This window comes from Macrotis lagotis, chromosome 3 (genome assembly GCF_037893015.1).
Source record: "Macrotis lagotis isolate mMagLag1 chromosome 3, bilby.v1.9.chrom.fasta, whole genome shotgun sequence".
Lineage (NCBI taxonomy): Eukaryota > Metazoa > Chordata > Mammalia > Peramelemorphia > Peramelidae > Macrotis > Macrotis lagotis.
The window spans coordinates 296,588,820-296,597,517 of NC_133660.1; the positions used below are offsets into that span (position 1 = coordinate 296,588,820).

The 8,698-nt window shown below is 33.6% G+C and overlaps 1 pseudogene; it reads right to left on the bottom strand.

The window, feature by feature from the left end:
• Window positions 1-4,385: 4,385 nt before the first annotated feature.
• LOC141516840 (olfactory receptor 8K3-like) lies at window positions 4,386-5,333 on the bottom strand (annotated as a pseudogene).
• Between the last annotated feature and the right edge of the window lie 3,365 nt (window positions 5,334-8,698).

Genomic DNA, 8,698 nt, shown 5'->3' on the forward strand with positions numbered 1-8,698 from the left:
GAAACTCTGATAAATGAATGAGATCAGAATCACATTTATTAAATGTATCCTGCTATGTAATGGGGAAATAAATACAAGTAAATAGTAGCTGTTATTAAGTAACTCATATTCTTATATTGTTTGAAAATATATCTATATTTATGTAGAGCTATATGTATGTGTGGTATAGTTATATATGTGGAGTATAAAGTTATGGATTAGATAGAGATAGAGATAGAGATAGAGATAAAGATAGAGATAGAGATAGAGATACAGATAGATACAGATACAGATACAGATACAGATACAGATACAGATACAGATACAGATATTGATACAGATATCGATACCAATATTGATATAGGTGTTGATATAGTTGTAGATGTAGATGTAAGGTAACCAAAGAGAACCATTTGTAAAAGTTGAAGGGATTTTGAAAGTGACTCAGAGGACTCAGTCCATTCAGGAGCAATAATAAAGTTGATTTGATCATGATTCTGAAACCTGAGGGCCAAAGGCAAGGGTAAGATGTAGGATAGGATTCGCTATACACAGCTATGTGATTTGTGAGTAGAAAATAGTAAGATTTTCTTTAAAAAGGAGGTAATGATTGATCATGATTTAGCCAAAAGAAGAGGAAGAAAGTACACTTTCCTTTTATGAACTATGATTTTTTTCAATGTACATTAAAGAATTATTTTTCATTATTTTTATGACTATTTTAGGACACATTTAACCTCTCTGTTCTTCAAGTTAAAGATTAAAGAGTTAAGCACGGAGAACATAACAATATAAAACACCATTTTTTTCTGTTTAGAAGGAATGGCTTATTTGAGGCTTCAGGTATAGGAAGAGAAAAGATTCATGGTTACCTGTGTTGACTGTACTGTGACTGAATGTATAGGACCTGAAGTTAGGAATAATTCCACTGTATCTGTTATCACCATGACACTGAAGACAAAGGGTTGGGAGTTAACTTAAGCTGATGAAATGTTGTATCATCTTATAGGTAAAGGTAATAATACAGTACAAGTTCAATGAGTAAAAAAAGATGTATTAGTTGTGATAACTGTTATAATGTCCTCTGTAGATGAGACCATGTCTGTGTCTACAATGCAAAATCTGAAAGTTGAAGCAGAGTTTACAAAAAAGAGTTAAGTACAAATATTACTAAAGAATGTCAAATTCAAAGTAGAATTAATGATGAATTTTACCACATATTAACAGGATTGAAGGATACCTTTGTGGCTGTTGGGGAAGAACTGGATGTATTAGAATCAGAATGAATATTAAATGTAATTATAAGTAGACTCACTTTTGTGGAACACCTGTTTTGTATAATAGTACTCATAATGAGTTTAGAACAAAATAAGAGATCATCTGAATGGTTTATGGGGAAACTCCTCTGTTGTCCTTGATATGGAGGATTTAAGAAAGTTAACTAAGGACATGGAGGATGCCAGGACTAGGGACCTGATGCCTGAACATATAGCTGACCAATTGTATAAATGGTTCAAGAATAGCAGCCCCTTCACTTCTATTTCCTCATTGGCTTATGACAGGCATTCCCATTATAGTAGCCATACTCCTACTGCTATGTAGTATCTTACTTATTATGAAATTAATTGGCAAATTTCACAAAGTTGTCTTTGTCCAGGTGCATTATCTGCATTTGCAAAACAAGTTAAGGGGGGGATGTGTAGAGGACTGGAGCAGAGTGTGAATCTGCAATCCAGGCCTTACCTTAGTGGGAACCAGTTTCTGTGAGAATCATGCTCAAAGATTGCTCCATTACAGTTCTCCACGATCTCTGAAGATTTATGCAATGCTAGAAAAGGACCCTGAGAATGGAAGGAGTATCCAATTTGGGAAGAAAATATGCCTGAAAATATTATATACATTTATGTAGGTGCCGAGACCAGTATGGAGTTAGACAAAACCAATCCTGTACCGAGACGAGGGAAAATGGTGCACCGAGGTCTGTGACCAGATCAAATGATACAATTCTCACAAACTTGCATCTTTGCTTACATACATTGTGGTTTTTGCCTTTAAATAGTCTAACCCTCAGATAAATAAACAAATTGCTGTTTTGTATTTCCTGCCTGTCAGTGTCTTTTTTCTATTTAGCTTCTCACCAAAGCAGTAGGGAAGCTGGACATCCTCCACAGCTCATTAAATATAATCATTACAATAAGATGGGAGTCAAGAGTTTATACCAGCTTTCAGCAGGGTTAATTCTAAAGAAGACAATAAGAATGAACAAATAGTATATGAAAGCAATCACGAAAAAAGAAAGTAACTATAGCACAAAAAATTCAAAATGATTAACTTGACTTATATGCTGCTGAATAGAATGGGTGACAAGAGAAGAGCATCACAGTAGAAATGTATGAACACCTGAGAGTTGCAAAATTATATCAAAAATATTTAACTATGATTGCAAATGACGCAAATTTTCTATAGACAAAAGGGATGGCCACCCAAGGCCTAAAATACAAAGTCTGACATGACATTGGAATAGATAGCTACATAGTGGGGGCCAATCACAGTGGGATAGTAAAGATATCAGATGGGGGTGACTAGGTTGCACAGTGGATAGAGCACTGGCCCTGGAATCAGGAGTACCTGAGTTCAAATCCGGCCTCAGACACTTATTATTATTATTATTTTAGGTTTTTGCAAGGCAATGGGGTTAAGTGGCTTGCCCAAGGCCACACAGCTAGGTAATTATTAAGTGTCTGAGACCAGATTTGAACCCAGGTACTCCTGACTCCAAGGCCGGTGCTTTATCCACTGTGCCACCTAGCCGCCCCCATCAGACACTTATTATTAACCTAGCTGCGTGGCCTTGGGCAAGCCACTTAACCCCGTTGCCTTGCAATGGAGAATTCTTAGGTGGGAATAAATTTTGGTGAAGATGATTATGCCCAATTTCCCCATAATGATAAATAAATGATGGGGATTACCAGAAAGAGAGGTCTTTCATATCTGATGGTTCTGTTAGACTTGCAAGAATAAATTAATTTGGTGCAGCTATATGGCTTAGTGGATAAAGGACCAGACCGGGCATCAGGAGGACCTGAGTTCAAATTTGACCTCAGACACTTAATAATTATGTATTTGTGTGACCTTTGGCAAGTCACTTAAGCCCATTGCTTTGCCAAAACAAATAATAAGTTAATTCACCTATTGTCTCATGCCATTTCTCCATTTGTTCCATAATCTACTCTGGAAAGAGAATACAGTATTTCTTCTTTAATGTGCAATGAAAACACTCACAAGATTTTTAGCATTTGATGCTGCTGTTCAAAAGGTGAGCACTGACTATTCCAAAAAATTTCAGATTACTAGAGCAACTGTGTTTGCCCAAGCAAAGTGTTACAACATAAAAATTTTGTATTTTACAAATAATTGATAAATTGTCGAGGTAATTGTGAAGGAGATAGAACATGGCAATACTTAGGCAAATTTGAATAACTAATCAATCAGTAATGCACATTCAAAGAATGAGTATATCTTTCCATTGAGGAGCAGGAAAAAAAATAAAACTGATTTTCACAATGTTCAAAAAAAATATGAAATATAAAAACCATACCACTGGCAGATCTTGAATCCATAATGTAAATCCTCTCTAATAGATAGCAGAAAGAAACTCTTCTATGATGAAGAGCCTGTCACGATATAATGAACAATCATAAAATATTTTATGGAAGATTTTCAATGGGAGAAAATGTCTACCTCCTGAGGAAACTCTTATCTTTGGCATAACTCCAACAGATTTTCTTTCTTTTCACACAGCATGAATTTGAGAAAGGATTTTATGAACATTGGTACCTTTGATTTTAAACATGAAAACAAAGTTTGGGCTCATGTTTGGGGAAAATTTTCTTTTTTAATTAGATTCAGGACTTTGTACTTGAAAAGGGAAATGATTTATTCTGAGTAGCACTAGAAGTCTGAAATAGGAATAATTGGAGAGATTTAAAAAAAAGGAAATTTATATTGTCATTAAGAGAACAAATAAATAACAACAAAACACTATACCTCCCTAAAAATTGAAGCAATCTCAAAGTAACATGGTTATAGGAGTTAATGTTCTCCTTTCTACAGAAACCTTAAACAATAATTATATATTATTACATATGAAGATTATATCTGATAAGAATTTTGAGAAAAATCTATATTTGCCTACATTTAACCCTTAGTACCATCTTGTGTAGAGAGATTTTGTCTTAACATCAGTCATGGATGTTAATAAACAAATTTTTGCTCAGTTAAGGAAAAAATAGGAAAGAAAATTTACTTTTTGAAAAGAAGATGCATAAACTGATGATGTTTAAAAATATAAAAGGAGCATTTGTTTGCTTCTATTACCTAAATAGAATATTTTTCTACAATGTTCATTAAAGAAGAAATTTGCATTTCTTTTCTATGACTCTTTTTCAAGGTTCCTTTTACCTCTTTATTTCTCAAACTATAAATCAAAGGATTGAGCATAGGAATGGCCAAGGTATAAAAGATAGATGCAATCTTGTCTGTCTCAAAGGAGTGGCTAGACTTGGGCTGCAGGTACATGAAAGTTAGTGTCCCATAGAACACAACAACCACTGTAAGATGGGAGCCACAAGTGGAGAAGGCTTTACGTCTTCCTTCAGCAGATTTCATCCTGAGGATGGCCATCAAAATGAATCCATATGAAACAAAAACAACCATCATGGAGAAAACTAAATTAAATGAAGAAAGGCTCAGAATGATTAACTCTACATCCCTGAATCTTTGCATAAAATACTTAAGCAGGGGAGACTATCACAGTAGAAATGACTAACGATATCAGATTTCCAAAAATTTGACATAAAAATCTTAATTGTGGTCAGCAGTTCTATAATACAATTGTACAGATATGGGATGAAAACCAAGAGGCAGCACATTCTGACATGATAACAATGTATAAAAGGGGATTACAGATAGCTATATAGTGGTCGTAGGCCATCACTGATAATAAAAAAGTTCACTTATCATTGATGCTATAAAAATAACTAATTGGGTTACACATTCAATATAAGAGATGAAATTTTTCCTCCACTATCAAATTAATCAACATTTTGGGGCCAATAACAGTAGAATATCCAAAATCAATAAATGCCAGGTTCCTGAGGAAAAAGTATATGGGAGTTTTCATATGAGAATTGATCTTGGTCAAAACAATCAAACCTAGATTCCCCAGAGCTGTGATCATGTAGATGATGAGAAACATAAGAAAGAGGGGGATCTGCAGGTCAGGATGATCTGTGATGCCCATGAGAATGAATTGTTACTTGAATTAAGGTAGTTTGATTCAATTTATCCATTTCATCAATCCAGAGAAAGGAGTCTGGAATATGCTCTTTTAATCTAGGATGCAGCACTCATGGGAAAGTGCATAGGGTGTTTGCCAATGCATATCTCTGTTTAGAATCACATCAATGAATTCAGGAAAGATCTTCTTCCCATAATCTTTCTTTAGAGTCTGTACCACAAAAAAATTCCTCTGATGTCTATATGATGAAGGTGAACCTGGAACAGATGTTTATCTATTTAATAACTATCATTTTCGGTGACATTAAAAACTCTATAAAATTTATATTTATGATGGTACTGTGAGTCACAACATGTATCACAAAGACAATTAATCTATCAACAAAAATTAGCATTTAGTCATTATATGCTCTTTTATTTTTATACATGCTTGAAACTATGATATTGATCAGCTAAAATTCATAATTGGATAGAAATTGCAATGCAAAAAAAATAAAAATATAATCCATAAATGCAAAAAATAAGTCTCCCTATAAAAAGCACAAAAAATCTCCAAACACAGGTGTGAATTTTTTAACATAAATATCAAAATATATTACAAAAAATCAGATTTGGCCTTAAGGAAAATTCTTAGTTTCAATATATTATATACCAAAAAGCTATTATTACCTTCTCAGATAATTCAATTGACATCTGGCCTTCCTGGGACACCAAAAATCTCTATAGATATAAAGATGGGACAGTAATAGCCTTGGGGGGGTCTTCATATTATGAAATATATTCTGGTTCTTGTGAGAAGACACTAGGGAAAAGATAAGTAGGAAGTTTTCTTGGTTTTGTTTAAACGTATTTATGAAATGATATTTTAAGCAATCTGTCTTAGAATCAAAAGAAAAACTGAGTATATTTAAGAAGGAAGTCTCCTATCCCTTTTTTTCCCTTTTATCTACCTCAGCAAGTTAAGTCTATGATATTCTTACCTTTACTTCCCGTCAATAGAAGACAACTAACTATTTACAGCCGATGCATTTTGACAGTATTCCCCATATGGCATAGAAGCAACCGTGCTCTTTTGTAATCAATTCAAGAAAATGATGAAACTGGATTCTTATTTTTTTTTAAATTTGGTATGACTCAATACAACTTCAGGAATGGCAGTGACAGCCAGGATATCTAGCATCACATCCCTGACAAATAGTAAGCTTCTGAAATGTCCTTAGACATTTTATGGATGATCTTTAACTAAAAAATATACTTACTTGTCGCATCAGCATCAGCTCTATATCACATCATTTCACTCCAGTTTTAGAGCATTAGAGATATCCAAAGACTCCCAGTTTCATTATCAAGAATATCCAGTTGATCACAGCTTCACCAGCTTATAAGCCCCTAAGCAACACAGTGACATATATTAGTAGTGAGACAGAATTTTAAGTAGCAAAATTCTAGAACAATTTCCCCCCAAACTGTTGCCTTTGTAATTCACATTTATAAATAGCATTTGGGGGCAAGTAGGAAAGTACAGTGGTGCCCAATAAAGTCTTATAGATAAACTGAAACATGGTAAAATATTTATATTTCAGGCATGCCATTGGATTTTTAAATGAAACCTGAGTTTCATTAGATCATTTAATGTGATTTTAAAGCAGATTTCTAAAACTAAATACCACATTTATATCTTTATTTCCTCCAACTAATGCTACACAATGCCATATCTACCCATATTTTGAAGGGTGTAAAGAGATTCCGACGAGATTAAGATGAATTTCTCAAAAAAAAAATTCTGATTGCTACATTTGATCTGATTTTTGTTCATTCTATATGCTTTTCTGATCCACTCCCCACACTTTGTTTTCTTCTTTCTAACTTGCTTCTATATTGCCTTTTTCTAGACTCGACTTTTCTATCTGAGAGGGTATCACATCTCTATTCTGAGATGGTTTTGTGCTTTCTTTGCTTTCTATTTTTCATTGACTGGTTGTCTACCATTCTTGACAAATTACTGTCTGTAACCATCACACTACAATAACTCCTATCTTAGTTTATGGATCTTTATTTACTATTTGTCATTTTATATTTTTAAGTTTGACAAGTATTTGGTGACAACTCTATTCCTAACCTGCTTCGTCAAACTACAGAGCATCAGATTTACACACCTATGCCATTTTGTCAGTAGCTAAGGAAATATTTGAACATAATTTTATATACTTGAAAATGAGTATCTAATAGAAAAGTTTTGTGTGGGAAGCACAGGTGGAGAAGACTCTGTCTCCCTTCTGGTGAGCACATCCTAAGTATGACCAAGATGATGTGAAAGTGGGAGTCTTGAACAATGATCTAGGAAAAGAAGAAACTGGTACTTGAATAAAGACAGACTAGTATTTCTGTCATATATTTAGCAGTGCAAGAGAAAATTTATATATGTCATATATGTAGTCATATGTAGCATATATATATATATATATACATCAATGTAGCAATGCAAGAGAACACTAATAGATCTTTTTACCCATCCTTCAGCAAAGACCTTGACAAAGCTCTTTATCAGCATGTATTAACCAACTGATCAACAAATCCCTCTTTTCTGAGCAACTCAATCATAAATTTTAACTCTAATATTGCTATTTGCCAGGACAAGAATTGCCATGAAGGAAAATACCTGGGACCTTGGGTGAATTAATGATTGCTATAAATACCTAGTAATTATGTGGCTATCTCCAAGTGGATTAATAGACTGAATTAATAGAAATATAATGTTCAGAAATAATTAGAGCAAGAGTCCTACTCTCAACTGCCTTGTTCAAACATCAAACTTGTTTGATTTCTGTGCTTAATATTTTAGGAAATATAATGAAAAACAGACATAGCTCTTTCATGAGAAGAACTCTTGAAACTACCATGGAAATAGGTAAAGGAAATGATTAACCAAAATAAACATTTTTTTTGAAATTGCTACATTAAATGATCTAGCTTCAAAACTGTAAAGAACAGGCAAAAATGATTTTTTTCCTGATTCTGCTTATTTCCTCGAGGTAGAAATAAGAACAATACCTTGAAATGGCAGAAAAGCATATTTGGTCAAATTAAGCACAAATATAATTTAAAAAAAACATGCTCCAAATTTCAAATGACCTATCCAGGGAGGCTGAGAGTTTGAATTGCTGATGTTCTTTAAGTGGAGGCTTTAGGTGACATTATTCGTAAAATTCAGAAACCATGGAATTGATTGTGAGAGGAGAATCTGTTATTGACTGTGAGAAAAGAAATTAAAATAAATCAGTTTGAGTTGTGGAGGACTACATTATTTTGAGTTCAGAATTCATAAATAGGTGCCAGAAAACATTGTAAGGACATTATTATGATTTATTTAAGTTCTGATCAAACATCTCAATTTACTTTAAGTGATTGAGAATGTGATGGG